The following is a 20,284-nucleotide window of genomic DNA, read 5'->3' as shown; positions in this document are numbered from 1 at the left end:
CCTTCTACATGCGAAACGCCACTCACTAGTAGCAATGGAACGCGTAGGTGGCAGATAACATCTGTAAGAAATACGAAACTAAACCGCCTACCAATTGGAAGGACACAACATTCGATAGCGTACGTCTTCCGAATCAAACATCACCTCAAGATTTATAAACGAATCGAGGTTTGGCACCATGGCGGTGTTTGGGAACGGTGGTTTCTCACTCATAGTTAAGTGCTTACTTCTCGCAGACATTTTAACGTATCGAGCCAATAATACCCCCAACTGTAGCACAACTGTCGCCTTTCGACAGTTTGCTTTCCGTCCGACCGCCATATACGGAAGCGATCTGATAGGGCCTGGCTCCATCGCCAACAGCAGGAGCCTCTGGTCTCACAATTCGGCTACGAAGAACGTGGTTTGCTCTTCGGAAGAAACTTGAAAGCAACATCAGCGATGAGGTCAACGAAGGTGACAAATAAATGTTGCGCATCGAGATAATCGCGTCGTCGCAGTAGTTGTTATACTGAATGCACAGGACATTTCTCATTTGCATTAGACAACGCTACACGACGATTCGGTGCTTATTTCTGCAGTAAGTAAGAGGGCCGACTACTTTCCTCCGATCGGATACCGACGTGGACGGATGCCATCATTAAATGATTCACGAGTGGGAGCTTGGTCAGCTGCACTGCAGCAGGGCGTTACAGCGTTAACACCAGCCACAGTACGATGCGTTTTGGAATCGACAAACGACTTCTTTCCGTAAGGACTAGCGAGGGACGCAGTTTCCGATGCAGCAGACGAGGTGGCCGAGTGGTTAAGGCGTTGGACTGCTAATCCAATGTGCTCTGCACGCGTGGGTTCGAATCCCATCCTCGTCGAAGAATTTTACGTAAAGCACCCATTTCGGATCACGCCTTCTACATGCGAAACGCCACTCACTAGTAGCAATGGAACGCGTAGGTGGCAGATAACATCTGTAAGAAATACGAAACTAAACCGCCTACCAATTGGAAGGACACAACATTCGATAGCGTACGTCTTCCGAATCAAACATCACCTCAAGATTTATAAACGAATCGAGGTTTGGCACCATGGCGGTGTTTGGGAACGGTGGTTTCTCGCTTATAGTTAAGTGCTTACTTCTCGCAGACATTTTAACGTATCGAGCCAATAATACCCCCAACTGTAGCACAACTGTCGCCTTTCGACAGTTTGGTTTCCGTCCGACCGCCATATACGGAAGCGATCTGATAGGGCCTGGCTCCATCGCCAACAGCAGGAGCCTCTGGTCTCACAATTCGGCTACGAAGAACGTGGTTTGCTCTTCGAAAGAAACTTGAAAGCAACATCAGCGATGAGGTCAACGAAGGTGACAAATAAATGTTGCGCATCGAGATAATCGCGTCGTTGCAGTAGTTGTTATACTGAATGCACAGGACATTTCTCATTTGCATTAGACAACGCTACACGACGATTCGGTGCTTATTTCTGCAGTAAGTAAGAGGGCCGACTACTTTCCTCCGATCGGATACCGACGTGGACGGATGCCATCATTAAATGATTCACGAGTGGGAGCTTGGTCAGCTGCACTGCAGCAGGGCGTTACAGCGTTAACACCAGCCACAGTACGATGCGTTTTGGAATCGACAAACGACTTCTTTCCGTAAGGACTAGCGAGGGACGCAGTTTCCGATGCAGCAGACGAGGTGGCCGAGTGGTTAAGGCGTTGGACTGCTAATCCAATGTGCTCTGCACGCGTGGGTTCGAATCCCATCCTCGTCGAAGAATTTTACGTAAAGCACCCATTTCGGATCACGCCTTCTACATGCGAAACGCCACTCACTAGTAGCAATGGAACGCGTAGGTGGCAGATAACATCTGTAAGAAATACGAAACTAAACCGCCTACCAATTGGAAGGACACAACATTCGATAGCGTACGTCTTCCGAATCAAACATCACCTCAAGATTTATAAACGAATCGAGGTTTGGCACCATGGCGGTGTTTGGGAACGGTGGTTTCTCACTCATAGTTAAGTGCTTACTTCTCGCAGACATTTTAACGTATCGAGCCAATAATACCCCCAACTGTAGGACAGTTTGCTTTCCGTCCGACCGCCATATACGGAAGCGATCTGATAGGGCCTGGCTCCATCGCCAACAGCAGGAGCCTCTGGTCTCACAATTCGGCTACGAAGAACGTGGTTTGCTCTTCGAAAGAAACTTGAAAGCAACATCAGCGATGAGGTCAACGAAGGTGACAAATAAATGTTGCGCATCGAGATAATCGCGTCGTTGCAGTAGTTGTTATACTGAATGCACAGGACATTTCTCATTTGCATTAGACAACGCTACACGACGATTCGGTGCTTATTTCTGCAGTAAGTAAGAGGGCCGACTACTTTCCTCCGATCGGATACCGACGTGGACGGATGCCATCATTAAATGATTCACGAGTGGGAGCTTGGTCAGCTGCACTGCAGCAGGGCGTTACAGCGTTAACACCAGCCACAGTACGATGCGTTTTGGAATCGACAAACGACTTCTTTCCGTAAGGACTAGCGAGGGACGCAGTTTCCGATGCATCAGACGAGGTGGCCGAGTGGTTAAGGCGTTGGACTGCTAATCCAATGTGCTCTGCACGCGTGGGTTCGAATCCCATCCTCGTCGAAGAATTTTACGTAAAGCACCCATTTCGGATCACGCCTTCTACATGCGAAACGCCACTCACTAGTAGCAATGGAACGTGTAGGTGGCAGATAACATCTGTAAGAAATACGAAACTAAACCGCCTACCAATTGGAAGGACACAACATTCGATAGCGTACGTCTTCCGAATCAAACATCACCTCAAGATTTATAAACGAATCGAGGTTTGGCACCATGGCGGTGTTTGGGAACGGTGGTTTCTCGCTCATAGTTAAGTGCTTACTTCTCGCAGACATTTTAACGTATCGAGCCAATAATACCCCCAACTGTAGCACAACTGTCGCCTTTCGACAGTTTGCTTTCCGTCCGACCGCCATATACGGAAGCGATGTGATAGGGCCTGGCTCCATCGCCAACAGCAGGAGCCTCTGGTCTCACAATTCGGCTACGAAGAACGTGGTTTGCTCTTCGAAAGAAACTTGAAAGCAACATCAGCGATGAGGTCAACGAAGGTGACAAATAAATGTTGCGCATCGAGATAATCGCGTCGTTGCAGTAGTTGTTATACTGAATGCACAGGACATTTCTCATTTGCATTAGACAACGCTACACGACGATTCGGTGCTTATTTCTGCAGTAAGTAAGAGGGCCGACTACTTTCCTCCGATCGGATACCGACGTGGACGGATGCCATCATTAAATGATTCACGAGTGGGAGCTTGGTCAGCTGCACTGCAGCAGGGCGTTACAGCGTTAACACCAGCCACAGTACGATGCGTTTTGGAATCGACAAACGACTTCTTTCCGTAAGGACTAGCGAGGGACGCAGTTTCCGATGCAGCAGACGAGGTGGCCGAGTGGTTAAGGCGTTGGACTGCTAATCCAATGTGCTCTGCACGCGTGGGTTCGAATCCCATCCTCGTCGAAGAATTTTACGTAAAGCACCCATTTCGGATCACGCCTTCTACATGCGAAACGCCACTCACTAGTAGCAATGGAACGTGTAGGTGGCAGATAACATCTGTAAGAAATACGAAACTAAACCGCCTACCAATTGGAAGGACACAACATTCGATAGCGTACGTCTTCCGAATCAAACATCACCTCAAGATTTATAAACGAATCGAGGTTTGGCACCATGGCGGTGTTTGGGAACGGTGGTTTCTCACTCATAGTTAAGTGCTTACTTCTCGCAGACATTTTAACGTATCGAGCCAATAATACCCCCAACTGTAGGACAGTTTGCTTTCCGTCCGACCGCCATATACGGAAGCGATCTGATAGGGCCTGGCTCCATCGCCAACAGCAGGAGCCTCTGGTCTCACAATTCGGCTACGAAGAACGTGGTTTGCTCTTCGAAAGAAACTTGAAAGCAACATCAGCGATGAGGTCAACGAAGGTGACAAATAAATGTTGCGCATCGAGATAATCGCGTCGTTGCAGTAGTTGTTATACTGAATGCACAGGACATTTCTCATTTGCATTAGACAACGCTACACGACGATTCGGTGCTTATTTCTGCAGTAAGTAAGAGGGCCGACTACTTTCCTCCGATCGGATACCGACGTGGACGGATGCCATCATTAAATGATTCACGAGTGGGAGCTTGGTCAGCTGCACTGCAGCAGGGCGTTACAGCGTTAACACCAGCCACAGTACGATGCGTTTTGGAATCGACAAACGACTTCTTTCCGTAAGGACTAGCGAGGGACGCAGTTTCCGATGCATCAGACGAGGTGGCCGAGTGGTTAAGGCGTTGGACTGCTAATCCAATGTGCTCTGCACGCGTGGGTTCGAATCCCATCCTCGTCGAAGAATTTTACGTAAAGCACCCATTTCGGATCACGCCTTCTACATGCGAAACGCCACTCACTAGTAGCAATGGAACGTGTAGGTGGCAGATAACATCTGTAAGAAATACGAAACTAAACCGCCTACCAATTGGAAGGACACAACATTCGATAGCGTACGTCTTCCGAATCAAACATCACCTCAAGATTTATAAACGAATCGAGGTTTGGCACCATGGCGGTGTTTGGGAACGGTGGTTTCTCGCTTATAGTTAAGTGCTTACTTCTCGCAGACATTTTAACGTATCGAGCCAATAATACCCCCAACTGTAGCACAACTGTCGCCTTTCGACAGTTTGCTTTCCGTCCGACCGCCATATACGGAAGCGATCTGATAGGGCCTGGCTCCATCGCCAACAGCAGGAGCCTCTGGTCTCACAATTCGGCTACGAAGAACGTGGTTTGCTCTTCGAAAGAAACTTGAAAGCAACATCAGCGATGAGGTCAACGAAGGTGACAAATAAATGTTGCGCATCGAGATAATCGCGTCGTTGCAGTTGTTGTTATACTGAATGCACAGGACATTTCTCATTTGCATTAGACAACGCTACACGACGATTCGGTGCTTATTTCTGCAGTAAGTAAGAGGGCCGACTACTTTCCTCCGATCGGATACCGACGTGGACGGATGCCATCATTAAATGATTCACGAGTGGGAGCTTGGTCAGCTGCACTGCAGCAGGGCGTTACAGCGTTAACACCAGCCACAGTACGATGCGTTTTGGAATCGACAAACGACTTCTTTCCGTAAGGACTAGCGAGGGACGCAGTTTCCGATGCAGCAGACGAGGTGGCCGAGTGGTTAAGGCGTTGGACTGCTAATCCAATGTGCTCTGCACGCGTGGGTTCGAATCCCATCCTCGTCGAAGAATTTTACGTAAAGCACCCATTTCGGATCACGCCTTCTACATGCGAAACGCCACTCACTAGTAGCAATGGAACGCGTAGGTGGCAGATAACATCTGTAAGAAATACGAAACTAAACCGCCTACCAATTGGAAGGACACAACATTCGATAGCGTACGTCTTCCGAATCAAACATCACCTCAAGATTTATAAACGAATCGAGGTTTGGCACCATGGCGGTGTTTGGGAACGGTGGTTTCTCACTCATAGTTAAGTGCTTACTTCTCGCAGACATTTTAACGTATCGAGCCAATAATACCCCCAACTGTAGGACAGTTTGCTTTCCGTCCGACCGCCATATACGGAAGCGATCTGATAGGGCCTGGCTCCATCGCCAACAGCAGGAGCCTCTGGTCTCACAATTCGGCTACGAAGAACGTGGTTTGCTCTTCGAAAGAAACTTGAAAGCAACATCAGCGATGAGGTCAACGAAGGTGACAAATAAATGTTGCGCATCGAGATAATCGCGTCGTTGCAGTAGTTGTTATACTGAATGCACAGGACATTTCTCATTTGCATTAGACAACGCTACACGACGATTCGGTGCTTATTTCTGCAGTAAGTAAGAGGGCCGACTACTTTCCTCCGATCGGATACCGACGTGGACGGATGCCATCATTAAATGATTCACGAGTGGGAGCTTGGTCAGCTGCACTGCAGCAGGGCGTTACAGCGTTAACACCAGCCACAGTACGATGCGTTTTGGAATCGACAAACGACTTCTTTCCGTAAGGACTAGCGAGGGACGCAGTTTCCGATGCATCAGACGAGGTGGCCGAGTGGTTAAGGCGTTGGACTGCTAATCCAATGTGCTCTGCACGCGTGGGTTCGAATCCCATCCTCGTCGAAGAATTTTACGTAAAGCACCCATTTCGGATCACGCCTTCTACATGCGAAACGCCACTCACTAGTAGCAATGGAACGTGTAGGTGGCAGATAACATCTGTAAGAAATACGAAACTAAACCGCATACCAATTGGAAGGACACAACATTCGATAGCGTACGTCTTCCGAATCAAACATCACCTCAAGATTTATAAACGAATCGAGGTTTGGCACCATGGCGGTGTTTGGGACGGTGGTTTCTCACTCATAGTTAAGTGCTTACTTCTCGCAGACATTTTAACGTATCGAGCCAATAATACCCCCAACTGTAGGACAGTTTGCTTTCCGTCCGACCGCCATATACGGAAGCGATCTGATAGGGCCTGGCTCCATCGCCAACAGCAGGAGCCTCTGGTCTCACAATTCGGCTACGAAGAACGTGGTTTGCTCTTCGAAAGAAACTTGAAAGCAACATCAGCGATGAGGTCAACGAAGGTGACAAATAAATGTTGCGCATCGAGATAATCGCGTCGTTGCAGTAGTTGTTATACTGAATGCACAGGACATTTCTCATTTGCATTAGACAACGCTACACGACGATTCGGTGCTTATTTCTGCAGTAAGTAAGAGGGCCGACTACTTTCCTCCGATCGGATACCGACGTGGACGGATGCCATCATTAAATGATTCACGAGTGGGAGCTTGGTCAGCTGCACTGCAGCAGGGCGTTACAGCGTTAACACCAGCCACAGTACGATGCGTTTTGGAATCGACAAACGACTTCTTTCCGTAAGGACTAGCGAGGGACGCAGTTTCCGATGCTGCAGACGAGGTGGCCGAGTGGTTAAGGCGTTGGACTGCTAATCCAATGTGCTCTGCACGCGTGGGTTCGAATCCCATCCTCGTCGAAGAATTTTACGTAAAGCACCCATTTCGGATCACGCCTTCTACATGCGAAACGCCACTCACTAGTAGCAATGGAACGTGTAGGTGGCAGATAACATCTGTAAGAAATACGAAACTAAACCGCCTACCAATTGGAAGGACACAACATTCGATAGCGTACGTCTTCCGAATCAAACATCACCTCAAGATTTATAAACGAATCGAGGTTTGGCACCATGGCGGTGTTTGGGAACGGTGGTTTCTCGCTCATAGTTAAGTGCTTACTTCTCGCAGACATTTTAACGTATCGAGCCAATAATACCCCCAACTGTAGCACAACTGTCGCCTTTCGACAGTTTGCTTTCCGTCCGACCGCCATATACGGAAGCGATCTGATAGGGCCTGGCTCCATCGCCAACAGCAGGAGCCTCTGGTCTCACAATTCGGCTACGAAGAACGTGGTTTGCTCTTCGAAAGAAACTTGAAAGCAACATCAGCGATGAGGTCAACGAAGGTGACAAATAAATGTTGCGCATCGAGATAATCGCGTCGTTGCAGTAGTTGTTATACTGAATGCACAGGACATTTCTCATTTGCATTAGACAACGCTACACGACGATTCGGTGCTTATTTCTGCAGTAAGTAAGAGGGCCGACTACTTTCCTCCGATCGGATACCGACGTGGACGGATGCCATCATTAAATGATTCACGAGTGGGAGCTTGGTCAGCTGCACTGCAGCAGGGCGTTACAGCGTTAACACCAGCCACAGTACGATGCGTTTTGGAATCGACAAACGACTTCTTTCCGTAAGGACTAGCGAGGGACGCAGTTTCCGATGCAGCAGACGAGGTGGCCGAGTGGTTAAGGCGTTGGACTGCTAATCCAATGTGCCCTGCACGCGTGGGTTCGAATCCCATCCTCGTCGAAGAATTTTACGTAAAGCACCCATTTCGGATCACGCCTTCTACATGCGAAACGCCACTCACTAGTAGCAATGGAACGTGTAGGTGGCAGATAACATCTGTAAGAAATACGAAACTAAACCGCCTACCAATTGGAAGGACACAACATTCGATAGCGTACGTCTTCCGAATCAAACATCACCTCAAGATTTATAAACGAATCGAGGTTTGGCACCATGGCGGTGTTTGGGAACGGTGGTTTCTCGCTCATAGTTAAGTGCTTACTTCTCGCAGACATTTTAACGTATCGAGCCAATAATACCCCCAACTGTAGCACAACTGTCGCCTTTCGACAGTTTGCTTTCCGTCCGACCGCCATATACGGAAGCGATCTGATAGGGCCTGGCTCCATCGCCAACAGCAGGAGCCTCTGGTCTCACAATTCGGCTACGAAGAACGTGGTTTGCTCTTCGAAAGAAACTTGAAAGCAACATCAGCGATGAGGTCAACGAAGGTGACAAATAAATGTTGCGCATCGAGATAATCGCGTCGTTGCAGTAGTTGTTATACTGAATGCACAGGACATTTCTCATTTGCATTAGACAACGCTACACGACGATTCGGTGCTTATTTCTGCAGTAAGTAAGAGGGCCGACTACTTTCCTCCGATCGGATACCGACGTGGACGGATGCCATCATTAAATGATTCACGAGTGGGAGCTTGGTCAGCTGCACTGCAGCAGGGCGTTACAGCATTAACACCAGCCACAGTACGATGCGTTTTGGAATCGACAAACGACTTCGTTCCGTAAGGACTAGCGAGGGACGCAGTTTCCGATGCTGCAGACGAGGTGGCCGAGTGGTTAAGGCGTTGGACTGCTAATCCAATGTGCTCTGCACGCGTGGGTTCGAATCCCATCCTCGTCGAAGAATTTTACGTAAAGCACCCATTTCGGATCACGCCTTCTACATGCGAAACGCCACTCACTAGTAGCAATGGAACGTGTAGGTGGCAGATAACATCTGTAAGAAATACGAAACTAAACCGCCTACCAATTGGAAGGACACAACATTCGATAGCGTACGTCTTCCGAATCAAACATCACCTCAAGATTTATAAACGAATCGAGGTTTGGCACCATGGCGGTGTTTGGGAACGGTGGTTTCTCACTCATAGTTAAGTGCTTACTTCTCGCAGACATTTTAACGTATCGAGCCAATAATACCCCCAACTGTAGGACAGTTTGCTTTCCGTCCGACCGCCATATACGGAAGCGATCTGATAGGGCCTGGCTCCATCGCCAACAGCAGGAGCCTCTGGTCTCACAATTCGGCTACGAAGAACGTGGTTTGCTCTTCGAAAGAAACTTGAAAGCAACATCAGCGATGAGGTCAACGAAGGTGACAAATAAATGTTGCGCATCGAGATAATCGCGTCGTTGCAGTAGTTGTTATACTGAATGCACAGGACATTTCTCATTTGCATTAGACAACGCTACACGACGATTCGGTGCTTATTTCTGCAGTAAGTAAGAGGGCCGACTACTTTCCTCCGATCGGATACCGACGTGGACGGATGCCATCATTAAATGATTCACGAGTGGGAGCTTGGTCAGCTGCACTGCAGCAGGGCGTTACAGCGTTAACACCAGCCACAGTACGATGCGTTTTGGAATCGACAAACGACTTCTTTCCGTAAGGACTAGCGAGGGACGCAGTTTCCGATGCTGCAGACGAGGTGGCCGAGTGGTTAAGGCGTTGGACTGCTAATCCAATGTGCTCTGCACGCGTGGGTTCGAATCCCATCCTCGTCGAAGAATTTTACGTAAAGCACCCATTTCGGATCACGCCTTCTACATGCGAAACGCCACTCACTAGTAGCAATGGAACGTGTAGGTGGCAGATAACATCTGTAAGAAATACGAAACTAAACCGCCTACCAATTGGAAGGACACAACATTCGATAGCGTACGTCTTCCGAATCAAACATCACCTCAAGATTTATAAACGAATCGAGGTTTGGCACCATGGCGGTGTTTGGGAACGGTGGTTTCTCACTCATAGTTAAGTGCTTACTTCTCGCAGACATTTTAACGTATCGAGCCAATAATACCCCCAACTGTAGGACAGTTTGCTTTCCGTCCGACCGCCATATACGGAAGCGATCTGATAGGGCCTGGCTCCATCGCCAACAGCAGGAGCCTCTGGTCTCACAATTCGGCTACGAAGAACGTGGTTTGCTCTTCGAAAGAAACTTGAAAGCAACATCAGCGATGAGGTCAACGAAGGTGACAAATAAATGTTGCGCATCGAGATAATCGCGTCGTTGCAGTAGTTGTTATACTGAATGCACAGGACATTTCTCATTTGCATTAGACAACGCTACACGACGATTCGGTGCTTATTTCTGCAGTAAGTAAGAGGGCCGACTACTTTCCTCCGATCGGATACCGACGTGGACGGATGCCATCATTAAATGATTCACGAGTGGGAGCTTGGTCAGCTGCACTGCAGCAGGGCGTTACAGCGTTAACACCAGCCACAGTACGATGCGTTTTGGAATCGACCAACGACTTCTTTCCGTAAGGACTAGCGAGGGACGCAGTTTCCGATGCATCAGACGAGGTGGCCGAGTGGTTAAGGCGTTGGACTACTAATCCAATGTGCTCTGCACGCGTGGGTTCGAATCCCATCCTCGTCGAAGAATTTTACGTAAAGCACCCATTTCGGATCACGCCTTCTACATGCGAAACGCCACTCACTAGTAGCAATGGAACGTGTAGGTGGCAGATAACATCTGTAAGAAATACGAAACTAAACCGCCTACCAATTGGAAGGACACAACATTCGATAGCGTACGTCTTCCGAATCAAACATCACCTCAAGATTTATAAACGAATCGAGGTTTGGCACCATGGCGGTGTTTGGGAACGGTGGTTTCTCACTCATAGTTAAGTGCTTACTTCTCGCAGACATTTTAACGTATCGAGCCAATAATACCCCCAACTGTAGGACAGTTTGCTTTCCGTCCGACCGCCATATACGGAAGCGATCTGATAGGGCCTGGCTCCATCGCCAACAGCAGGAGCCTCTGGTCTCACAATTCGGCTACGAAGAACGTGGTTTGCTCTTCGAAAGAAACTTGAAAGCAACATCAGCGATGAGGTCAACGAAGGTGACAAATAAATGTTGCGCATCGAGATAATCGCGTCGTTGCAGTAGTTGTTATACTGAATGCACAGGACATTTCTCATTTGCATTAGACAACGCTACACGACGATTCGGTGCTTATTTCTGCAGTAAGTAAGAGGGCCGACTACTTTCCTCCGATCGGATACCGACGTGGACGGATGCCATCATTAAATGATTCACGAGTGGGAGCTTGGTCAGCTGCACTGCAGCAGGGCGTTACAGCGTTAACACCAGCCACAGTACGATGCGTTTTGGAATCGACAAACGACTTCTTTCCGTAAGGACTAGCGAGGGACGCAGTTTCCGATGCTGCAGACGAGGTGGCCGAGTGGTTAAGGCGTTGGACTGCTAATCCAATGTGCTCTGCACGCGTGGGTTCGAATCCCATCCTCGTCGAAGAATTTTACGTAAAGCACCCATTTCGGATCACGCCTTCTACATGCGAAACGCCACTCACTAGTAGCAATGGAACGTGTAGGTGGCAGATAACATCTGTAAGAAATACGAAACTAAACCGCCTACCAATTGGAAGGACACAACATTCGATAGCGTACGTCTTCCGAATCAAACATCACCTCAAGATTTATAAACGAATCGAGGTTTGGCACCATGGCGGTGTTTGGGAACGGTGGTTTCTCACTCATAGTTAAGTGCTTACTTCTCGCAGACATTTTAACGTATCGAGCCAATAATACCCCCAACTGTAGGACAGTTTGCTTTCCGTCCGACCGCCATATACGGAAGCGATCTGATAGGGCCTGGCTCCATCGCCAACAGCAGGAGCCTCTGGTCTCACAATTCGGCTACGAAGAACGTGGTTTGCTCTTCGAAAGAAACTTGAAAGCAACATCAGCGATGAGGTCAACGAAGGTGACAAATAAATGTTGCGCATCGAGATAATCGCGTCGTTGCAGTAGTTGTTATACTGAATGCACAGGACATTTCTCATTTGCATTAGACAACGCTACACGACGATTCGGTGCTTATTTCTGCAGTAAGTAAGAGGGCCGACTACTTTCCTCCGATCGGATACCGACGTGGACGGATGCCATCATTAAATGATTCACGAGTGGGAGCTTGGTCAGCTGCACTGCAGCAGGGCGTTACAGCGTTAACACCAGCCACAGTACGATGCGTTTTGGAATCGACCAACGACTTCTTTCCGTAAGGACTAGCGAGGGACGCAGTTTCCGATGCATCAGACGAGGTGGCCGAGTGGTTAAGGCGTTGGACTACTAATCCAATGTGCTCTGCACGCGTGGGTTCGAATCCCATCCTCGTCGAAGAATTTTACGTAAAGCACCCATTTCGGATCACGCCTTCTACATGCGAAACGCCACTCACTAGTAGCAATGGAACGTGTAGGTGGCAGATAACATCTGTAAGAAATACGAAACTAAACCGCCTACCAATTGGAAGGACACAACATTCGATAGCGTACGTCTTCCGAATCAAACATCACCTCAAGATTTATAAACGAATCGAGGTTTGGCACCATGGCGGTGTTTGGGAACGGTGGTTTCTCACTCATAGTTAAGTGCTTACTTCTCGCAGACATTTTAACGTATCGAGCCAATAATACCCCCAACTGTAGGACAGTTTGCTTTCCGTCCGACCGCCATATACGGAAGCGATCTGATAGGGCCTGGCTCCATCGCCAACAGCAGGAGCCTCTGGTCTCACAATTCGGCTACGAAGAACGTGGTTTGCTCTTCGAAAGAAACTTGAAAGCAACATCAGCGATGAGGTCAACGAAGGTGACAAATAAATGTTGCGCATCGAGATAATCGCGTCGTTGCAGTAGTTGTTATACTGAATGCACAGGACATTTCTCATTTGCATTAGACAACGCTACACGACGATTCGGTGCTTATTTCTGCAGTAAGTAAGAGGGCCGACTACTTTCCTCCGATCGGATACCGACGTGGACGGATGCCATCATTAAATGATTCACGAGTGGGAGCTTGGTCAGCTGCACTGCAGCAGGGCGTTACAGCGTTAACACCAGCCACAGTACGATGCGTTTTGGAATCGACAAACGACTTCTTTCCGTAAGGACTAGCGAGGGACGCAGTTTCCGATGCTGCAGACGAGGTGGCCGAGTGGTTAAGGCGTTGGACTGCTAATCCAATGTGCTCTGCACGCGTGGGTTCGAATCCCATCCTCGTCGAAGAATTTTACGTAAAGCACCCATTTCGGATCACGCCTTCTACATGCGAAACGCCACTCACTAGTAGCAATGGAACGTGTAGGTGGCAGATAACATCTGTAAGAAATACGAAACTAAACCGCCTACCAATTGGAAGGACACAACATTCGATAGCGTACGTCTTCCGAATCAAACATCACCTCAAGATTTATAAACGAATCGAGGTTTGGCACCATGGCGGTGTTTGGGAACGGTGGTTTCTCACTCATAGTTAAGTGCTTACTTCTCGCAGACATTTTAACGTATCGAGCCAATAATACCCCCAACTGTAGGACAGTTTGCTTTCCGTCCGACCGCCATATACGGAAGCGATCTGATAGGGCCTGGCTCCATCGCCAACAGCAGGAGCCTCTGGTCTCACAATTCGGCTACGAAGAATGTGGTTTGCTCTTCGAAAGAAACTTGAAAGCAACATCAGCGATGAGGTCAACGAAGGTGACAAATAAATGTTGCGCATCGAGATAATCGCGTCGTTGCAGTAGTTGTTATACTGAATGCACAGGACATTTCTCATTTGCATTAGACAACGCTACACGACGATTCGGTGCTTATTTCTGCAGTAAGTAAGAGGGCCGACTACTTTCCTCCGATCGGATACCGACGTGGACGGATGCCATCATTAAATGATTCACGAGTGGGAGCTTGGTCAGCTGCACTGCAGCAGGGCGTTACAGCGTTAACACCAGCCACAGTACGATGCGTTTTGGAATCGACAAACGACTTCTTTCCGTAAGGACTAGCGAGGGACGCAGTTTCCGATGCAGCAGACGAGGTGGCCGAGTGGTTAAGGCGTTGGACTGCTAATCCAATGTGCTCTGCACGCGTGGGTTCGAATCCCATCCTCGTCGAAGAATTTTACGTAAAGCACCCATTTCGGATCACGCCTTCTACATGCGAAACGCCACTCACTAGTAGCAATGGAACGTGTAGGTGGCAGATAACATCTGTAAGAAATACGAAACTAAACCGCCTACCAATTGGAAGGACACAACATTCGATAGCGTACGTCTTCCGAATCAAACATCACCTCAAGATTTATAAACGAATCGAGGTTTGGCACCATGGCGGTGTTTGGGAACGGTGGTTTCTCACTCATAGTTAAGTGCTTACTTCTCGCAGACATTTTAACGTATCGAGCCAATAATACCCCCAACTGTAGGACAGTTTGCTTTCCGTCCGACCGCCATATACGGAAGCGATCTGATAGGGCCTGGCTCCATCGCCAACAGCAGGAGCCTCTGGTCTCACAATTCGGCTACGAAGAACGTGGTTTGCTCTTCGAAAGAAACTTGAAAGCAACATCAGCGATGAGGTCAACGAAGGTGACAAATAAATGTTGCGCATCGAGATAATCGCGTCGTTGCAGTAGTTGTTATACTGAATGCACAGGACATTTCTCATTTGCATTAGACAACGCTACACGACGATTCGGTGCTTATTTCTGCAGTAAGTAAGAGGGCCGACTACTTTCCTCCGATCGGATACCGACGTGGACGGATGCCATCATTAAATGATTCACGAGTGGGAGCTTGGTCAGCTGCACTGCAGCAGGGCGTTACAGCGTTAACACCAGCCACAGTACGATGCGTTTTGGAATCGACAAACGACTTCTTTCCGTAAGGACTAGCGAGGGACGCAGTTTCCGATGCATCAGACGAGGTGGCCGAGTGGTTAAGGCGTTGGACTGCTAATCCAATGTGCTCTGCACGCGTGGGTTCGAATCCCATCCTCGTCGAAGAATTTTACGTAAAGCACCCATTTCGGATCACGCCTTCTACATGCGAAACGCCACTCACTAGTAGCAATGGAACGTGTAGGTGGCAGATAACATCTGTAAGAAATACGAAACTAAACCGCCTACCAATTGGAAGGACACAACATTCGATAGCGTACGTCTTCCGAATCAAACATCACCTCAAGATTTATAAACGAATCGAGGTTTGGCACCATGGCGGTGTTTGGGAACGGTGGTTTCTCACTCATAGTTAAGTGCTTACTTCTCGCAGACATTTTAACGTATCGAGCCAATAATACCCCCAACTGTAGGACAGTTTGCTTTCCGTCCGACCGCCATATACGGAAGCGATCTGATAGGGCCTGGCTCCATCGCCAACAGCAGGAGCCTCTGGTCTCACAATTCGGCTACGAAGAACGTGGTTTGCTCTTCGAAAGAAACTTGAAAGCAACATCAGCGATGAGGTCAACGAAGGTGACAAATAAATGTTGCGCATCGAGATAATCGCGTCGTTGCAGTAGTTGTTATACTGAATGCACAGGACATTTCTCATTTGCATTAGACAACGCTACACGACGATTCGGTGCTTATTTCTGCAGTAAGTAAGAGGGCCGACTACTTTCCTCCGATCGGATACCGACGTGGACGGATGCCATCATTAAATGATTCACGAGTGGGAGCTTGGTCAGCTGCACTGCAGCAGGGCGTTACAGCGTTAACACCAGCCACAGTACGATGCGTTTTGGAATCGACAAACGACTTCTTTCCGTAAGGACTAGCGAGGGACGCAGTTTCCGATGCATCAGACGAGGTGGCCGAGTGGTTAAGGCGTTGGACTGCTAATCCAATGTGCTCTGCACGCGTGGGTTCGAATCCCATCCTCGTCGAAGAATTTTACGTAAAGCACCCATTTCGGATCACGCCTTCTACATGCGAAACGCCACTCACTAGTAGCAATGGAACGTGTAGGTGGCAGATAACATCTGTAAGAAATACGAAACTAAACCGCCTACCAATTGGAAGGACACAACATTCGATAGCGTACGTCTTCCGAATCAAACATCACCTCAAGATTTATAAACGAATCGAGGTTTGGCACCATGGCGGTGTTTGGGAACGGTGGTTTCTCACTCATAGTTAAGTGCTTACTTCTCGCAGACATTTTAACGTATCGAGCCAATAATACCCCCAACTGTAGGACAGTTTGCTTTCCGTCCGACCGCCATATACGGAAGCGATCTGATAGGGCCTGGCTCCATCGCCAACAGCAGGAGCCTCTGGTCTCACAATTCGGCTACGAAGAACGTGGTTCGCTCTTCGAAAGAAACTTGAAAGCAACATCAGCGATGAGGTCAACGAAGGTGACAAATAAATGTTGCGCATCGAGATAATCGCGTCGTTGCAGTAGTTGTTATACTGAATGCACAGGACATTTCTCATTTGCATTAGACAACGCTACACGACGATTCGGTGCTTATTTCTGCAGTAAGTAAGAGGGCCGACTACTTTCCTCCGATCGGATACCGACGTGGACGGATGCCATCATTAAATGATTCACGAGTGGGAGCTTGGTCAGCTGCACTGCAGCAGGGCGTTACAGCGTTAACACCAGCCACAGTACGATGCGTTTTGGAATCGACAAACGACTTCTTTCCGTAAGGACTAGCGAGGGACGCAGTTTCCGATGCATCAGACGAGGTGGCCGAGTGGTTAAGGCGTTGGACTGCTAATCCAATGTGCTCTGCACGCGTGGGTTCGAATCCCATCCTCGTCGAAGAATTTTACGTAAAGCACCCATTTCGGATCACGCCTTCTACATGCGAAACGCCACTCACTAGTAGCAATGGAACGTGTAGGTGGCAGATAACATCTGTAAGAAATACGAAACTAAACCGCCTACCAATTGGAAGGACACAACATTCGATAGCGTACGTCTTCCGAATCAAACATCACCTCAAGATTTATAAACGAATCGAGGTTTGGCACCATGGCGGTGTTTGGGAACGGTGGTTTCTCGCTCATAGTTAAGTGCTTACTTCTCGCAGACATTTTAACGTATCGAGCCAATAATACCCCCAACTGTAGCACAACTGTCGCCTTTCGACAGTTTGCTTTCCGTCCGACCGCCATATACGGAAGCGATCTGATAGGGCCTGGCTCCATCGCCAACAGCAGGAGCCTCTGGTCTCACAATTCGGCTACGAAGAACGTGGTTTGCTCTTCGAAAGAAACTTGAAAGCAACATCAGCGATGAGGTCAACGAAGGTGACAAATAAATGTTGCGCATCGAGATAATCGCGTCGTTGCAGTAGTTGTTATACTGAATGCACAGGACATTTCTCATTTGCATTAGACAACGCTACACGACGATTCGGTGCTTATTTCTGCAGTAAGTAAGAGGGCCGACTACTTTCCTCCGATCGGATACCGACGTGGACGGATGCCATCATTAAATGATTCACGAGTGGGAGCTTGGTCAGCTGCACTGCAGCAGGGCGTTACAGCGTTAACACCAGCCACAGTACGATGCGTTTTGGAATCGACAAACGACTTCTTTCCGTAAGGACTAGCGAGGGACGCAGTTTCCGATGCATCAGACGAGGTGGCCGAGTGGTTAAGGCGTTGGACTGCTAATCCAATGTGCTCTGCACGCGTGGGTTCGAATCCCATCCTCGTCGAAGAATTTTACGTAAAGCACCCATTTCGGATCACGCCTTCTACATGCGAAACGCCACTCACTAGTAGCAATGGAACGTGTAGGTGGCAGATAACATCTGTAAGAAATACGAAACTAAACCGCCTACCAATTGGAAGGACACAACATTCGATAGCGTACGTCTTCCGAATCAAACATCACCTCAAGATTTATAAACGAATCGAGGTTTGGCACCATGGCGGTGTTTGGGAACGGTGGTTTCTCACTCATAGTTAAGTGCTTACTTCTCGCAGACATTTTAACGTATCGAGCCAATAATACCCCCAACTGTAGGACAGTTTGCTTTCCGTCCGACCGCCATATACGGAAGCGATCTGATAGGGCCTGGCTCCATCGCCAACAGCAGGAGCCTCTGGTCTCACAATTCGGCTACGAAGAACGTGGTTTGCTCTTCGAAAGAAACTTGAAAGCAACATCAGCGATGAGGTCAACGAAGGTGACAAATAAATGTTGCGCATCGAGATAATCGCGTCGTTGCAGTAGTTGTTATACTGAATGCACAGGACATTTCTCATTTGCATTAGACAACGCTACACGACGATTCGGTGCTTATTTCTGCAGTAAGTAAGAGGGCCGACTACTTTCCTCCGATCGGATACCGACGTGGACGGATGCCATCATTAAATGATTCACGAGTGGGAGCTTGGTCAGCTGCACTGCAGCAGGGCGTTACAGCGTTAACACCAGCCACAGTACGATGCGTTTTGGAATCGACAAACGACTTCTTTCCGTAAGGACTAGCGAGGGACGCAGTTTCCGATGCTGCAGACGAGGTGGCCGAGTGGTTAAGGCGTTGGACTGCTAATCCAATGTGCTCTGCACGCGTGGGTTCGAATCCCATCCTCGTCGAAGAATTTTACGTAAAGCACCCATTTCGGATCACGCCTTCTACATGCGAAACGCCACTCACTAGTAGCAATGGAACGTGTAGGTGGCAGATAACATCTGTAAGAAATACGAAACTAAACCGCCTACCAATTGGAAGGACACAACATTCGATAGCGTACGTCTTCCGAATCAAACATCACCTCAAGATTTATAAACGAATCGAGGTTTGGCACCATGGCGGTGTTTGGGAACGGTGGTTTCTCACTCATAGTTAAGTGCTTACTTCTCGCAGACATTTTAACGTATCGAGCCAATAATACCCCCAACTGTAGGACAGTTTGCTTTCCGTCCGACCGCCATATACGGAAGCGATCTGATAGGGCCTGGCTCCATCGCCAACAGCAGGAGCCTCTGGTCTCACAATTCGGCTACGAAGAACGTGGTTTGCTCTTCGAAAGAAACTTGAAAGCAACATCAGCGATGAGGTCAACGAAGGTGACAAATAAATGTTGCGCATCGAGATAATCGCGTCGTTGCAGTAGTTGTTATACTGAATGCACAGGACATTTCTCATTTGCATTAGACAACGCTACACGACGATTCGGTGCTTATTTCTGCAGTAAGTAAGAGGGCCGACTACTTTCCTCCGATCGGATACCGACGTGGACGGATGCCATCATTAAATGATTCACGAGTGGGAGCTTGGTCAGCTGCACTGCAGCAGGGCGTTACAGCGTTAACACCAGCCACAGTACGATGCGTTTTGGAATCGACAAACGACTTCTTTCCGTAAGGACTAGCGAGGGACGCAGTTTCCGATGCTGCAGACGAGGTGGCCGAGTGGTTAAGGCGTTGGACTGCTAATCCAATGTGCTCTGCACGCGTGGGTTCGAATCCCATCCTCGTCGAAGAATTTTACGTAAAGCACCCATTTCGGATCACGCCTTCTACATGCGAAACGCCACTCACTAGTAGCAATGGAACGTGTAGGTGGCAGATAACATCTGTAAGAAATACGAAACTAAACCGCCTACCAATTGGAAGGACACAACATTCGATAGCGTACGTCTTCCGAATCAAACATCACCTCAAGATTTATAAACGAATCGAGGTTTGGCACCATGGCGGTGTTTGGGAACGGTGGTTTCTCACTCATAGTTAAGTGCTTACTTCTCGCAGACATTTTAACGTATCGAGCCAATAATACCCCCAACTGTAGGACAGTTTGCTTTCCGTCCGACCGCCATATACGGAAGCGATCTGATAGGGCCTGGCTCCATCGCCAACAGCAGGAGCCTCTGGTCTCACAATTCGGCTACGAAGAACGTGGTTTGCTCTTCGAAAGAAACTTGAAAGCAACATCAGCGATGAGGTCAACGAAGGTGACAAATAAATGTTGCGCATCGAGATAATCGCGTCGTTGCAGTAGTTGTTATACTGAATGCACAGGACATTTCTCATTTGCATTAGACAACGCTACACGACGATTCGGTGCTTATTTCTGCAGTAAGTAAGAGGGCCGACTACTTTCCTCCGATCGGATACCGACGTGGACAGATGCCATCATTAAATGATTCACGAGTGGGAGCTTGGTC

At 48.5% G+C, this 20,284-nt stretch overlaps 22 non-coding genes across 22 annotated transcripts; all 22 read left to right on the top strand.

Moving 5' to 3' along the window:
- The first annotated feature begins 787 nt into the window (after positions 1-787).
- Positions 788-869, top strand: Trnas-gcu (transfer RNA serine (anticodon GCU)). The gene has a single exon. It is a non-coding gene; the product is annotated as a tRNA-Ser (tRNA).
- An 822-nt stretch (positions 870-1,691) lies between these two features.
- Positions 1,692-1,773, top strand: Trnas-gcu (transfer RNA serine (anticodon GCU)). Its single transcript has one exon. It is a non-coding gene; the product is annotated as a tRNA-Ser (tRNA).
- An 805-nt stretch (positions 1,774-2,578) lies between these two features.
- On the top strand, positions 2,579-2,660 carry Trnas-gcu (transfer RNA serine (anticodon GCU)). Its single transcript has one exon. It is a non-coding gene; the product is annotated as a tRNA-Ser (tRNA).
- An 822-nt stretch (positions 2,661-3,482) lies between these two features.
- On the top strand, positions 3,483-3,564 carry Trnas-gcu (transfer RNA serine (anticodon GCU)). Its single transcript has one exon. It is a non-coding gene; the product is annotated as a tRNA-Ser (tRNA).
- An 805-nt stretch (positions 3,565-4,369) lies between these two features.
- On the top strand, positions 4,370-4,451 carry Trnas-gcu (transfer RNA serine (anticodon GCU)). The gene has a single exon. It is a non-coding gene; the product is annotated as a tRNA-Ser (tRNA).
- Positions 4,452-5,273: 822 nt separating this feature from the next.
- Positions 5,274-5,355, top strand: Trnas-gcu (transfer RNA serine (anticodon GCU)). Its single transcript has one exon. It is a non-coding gene; the product is annotated as a tRNA-Ser (tRNA).
- An 805-nt stretch (positions 5,356-6,160) lies between these two features.
- On the top strand, positions 6,161-6,242 carry Trnas-gcu (transfer RNA serine (anticodon GCU)). Its single transcript has one exon. It is a non-coding gene; the product is annotated as a tRNA-Ser (tRNA).
- An 804-nt stretch (positions 6,243-7,046) lies between these two features.
- Trnas-gcu (transfer RNA serine (anticodon GCU)) lies at positions 7,047-7,128 on the top strand. Its single transcript has one exon. It is a non-coding gene; the product is annotated as a tRNA-Ser (tRNA).
- Positions 7,129-7,950: 822 nt separating this feature from the next.
- On the top strand, positions 7,951-8,032 carry Trnas-gcu (transfer RNA serine (anticodon GCU)). Its single transcript has one exon. It is a non-coding gene; the product is annotated as a tRNA-Ser (tRNA).
- An 822-nt stretch (positions 8,033-8,854) lies between these two features.
- Trnas-gcu (transfer RNA serine (anticodon GCU)) lies at positions 8,855-8,936 on the top strand. Its single transcript has one exon. It is a non-coding gene; the product is annotated as a tRNA-Ser (tRNA).
- An 805-nt stretch (positions 8,937-9,741) lies between these two features.
- Trnas-gcu (transfer RNA serine (anticodon GCU)) lies at positions 9,742-9,823 on the top strand. The gene has a single exon. It is a non-coding gene; the product is annotated as a tRNA-Ser (tRNA).
- An 805-nt stretch (positions 9,824-10,628) lies between these two features.
- Positions 10,629-10,710, top strand: Trnas-acu (transfer RNA serine (anticodon ACU)). The gene has a single exon. It is a non-coding gene; the product is annotated as a tRNA-Ser (tRNA).
- An 805-nt stretch (positions 10,711-11,515) lies between these two features.
- On the top strand, positions 11,516-11,597 carry Trnas-gcu (transfer RNA serine (anticodon GCU)). The gene has a single exon. It is a non-coding gene; the product is annotated as a tRNA-Ser (tRNA).
- Positions 11,598-12,402: 805 nt separating this feature from the next.
- On the top strand, positions 12,403-12,484 carry Trnas-acu (transfer RNA serine (anticodon ACU)). Its single transcript has one exon. It is a non-coding gene; the product is annotated as a tRNA-Ser (tRNA).
- Positions 12,485-13,289: 805 nt separating this feature from the next.
- On the top strand, positions 13,290-13,371 carry Trnas-gcu (transfer RNA serine (anticodon GCU)). Its single transcript has one exon. It is a non-coding gene; the product is annotated as a tRNA-Ser (tRNA).
- An 805-nt stretch (positions 13,372-14,176) lies between these two features.
- Positions 14,177-14,258, top strand: Trnas-gcu (transfer RNA serine (anticodon GCU)). The gene has a single exon. It is a non-coding gene; the product is annotated as a tRNA-Ser (tRNA).
- Positions 14,259-15,063: 805 nt separating this feature from the next.
- Trnas-gcu (transfer RNA serine (anticodon GCU)) lies at positions 15,064-15,145 on the top strand. Its single transcript has one exon. It is a non-coding gene; the product is annotated as a tRNA-Ser (tRNA).
- Positions 15,146-15,950: 805 nt separating this feature from the next.
- Trnas-gcu (transfer RNA serine (anticodon GCU)) lies at positions 15,951-16,032 on the top strand. The gene has a single exon. It is a non-coding gene; the product is annotated as a tRNA-Ser (tRNA).
- An 805-nt stretch (positions 16,033-16,837) lies between these two features.
- Trnas-gcu (transfer RNA serine (anticodon GCU)) lies at positions 16,838-16,919 on the top strand. Its single transcript has one exon. It is a non-coding gene; the product is annotated as a tRNA-Ser (tRNA).
- An 822-nt stretch (positions 16,920-17,741) lies between these two features.
- Trnas-gcu (transfer RNA serine (anticodon GCU)) lies at positions 17,742-17,823 on the top strand. Its single transcript has one exon. It is a non-coding gene; the product is annotated as a tRNA-Ser (tRNA).
- Positions 17,824-18,628: 805 nt separating this feature from the next.
- Positions 18,629-18,710, top strand: Trnas-gcu (transfer RNA serine (anticodon GCU)). Its single transcript has one exon. It is a non-coding gene; the product is annotated as a tRNA-Ser (tRNA).
- An 805-nt stretch (positions 18,711-19,515) lies between these two features.
- Trnas-gcu (transfer RNA serine (anticodon GCU)) lies at positions 19,516-19,597 on the top strand. Its single transcript has one exon. It is a non-coding gene; the product is annotated as a tRNA-Ser (tRNA).
- Positions 19,598-20,284: the final 687 nt, after the last annotated feature.

This window comes from Schistocerca cancellata, chromosome 2 (assembly GCF_023864275.1).
Source record: "Schistocerca cancellata isolate TAMUIC-IGC-003103 chromosome 2, iqSchCanc2.1, whole genome shotgun sequence".
Lineage (NCBI taxonomy): Eukaryota > Metazoa > Arthropoda > Insecta > Orthoptera > Acrididae > Schistocerca > Schistocerca cancellata.
Note: the sequence above shows the minus strand (reverse complement) of the source record. Positions and strands in the feature narration are given on the sequence as shown.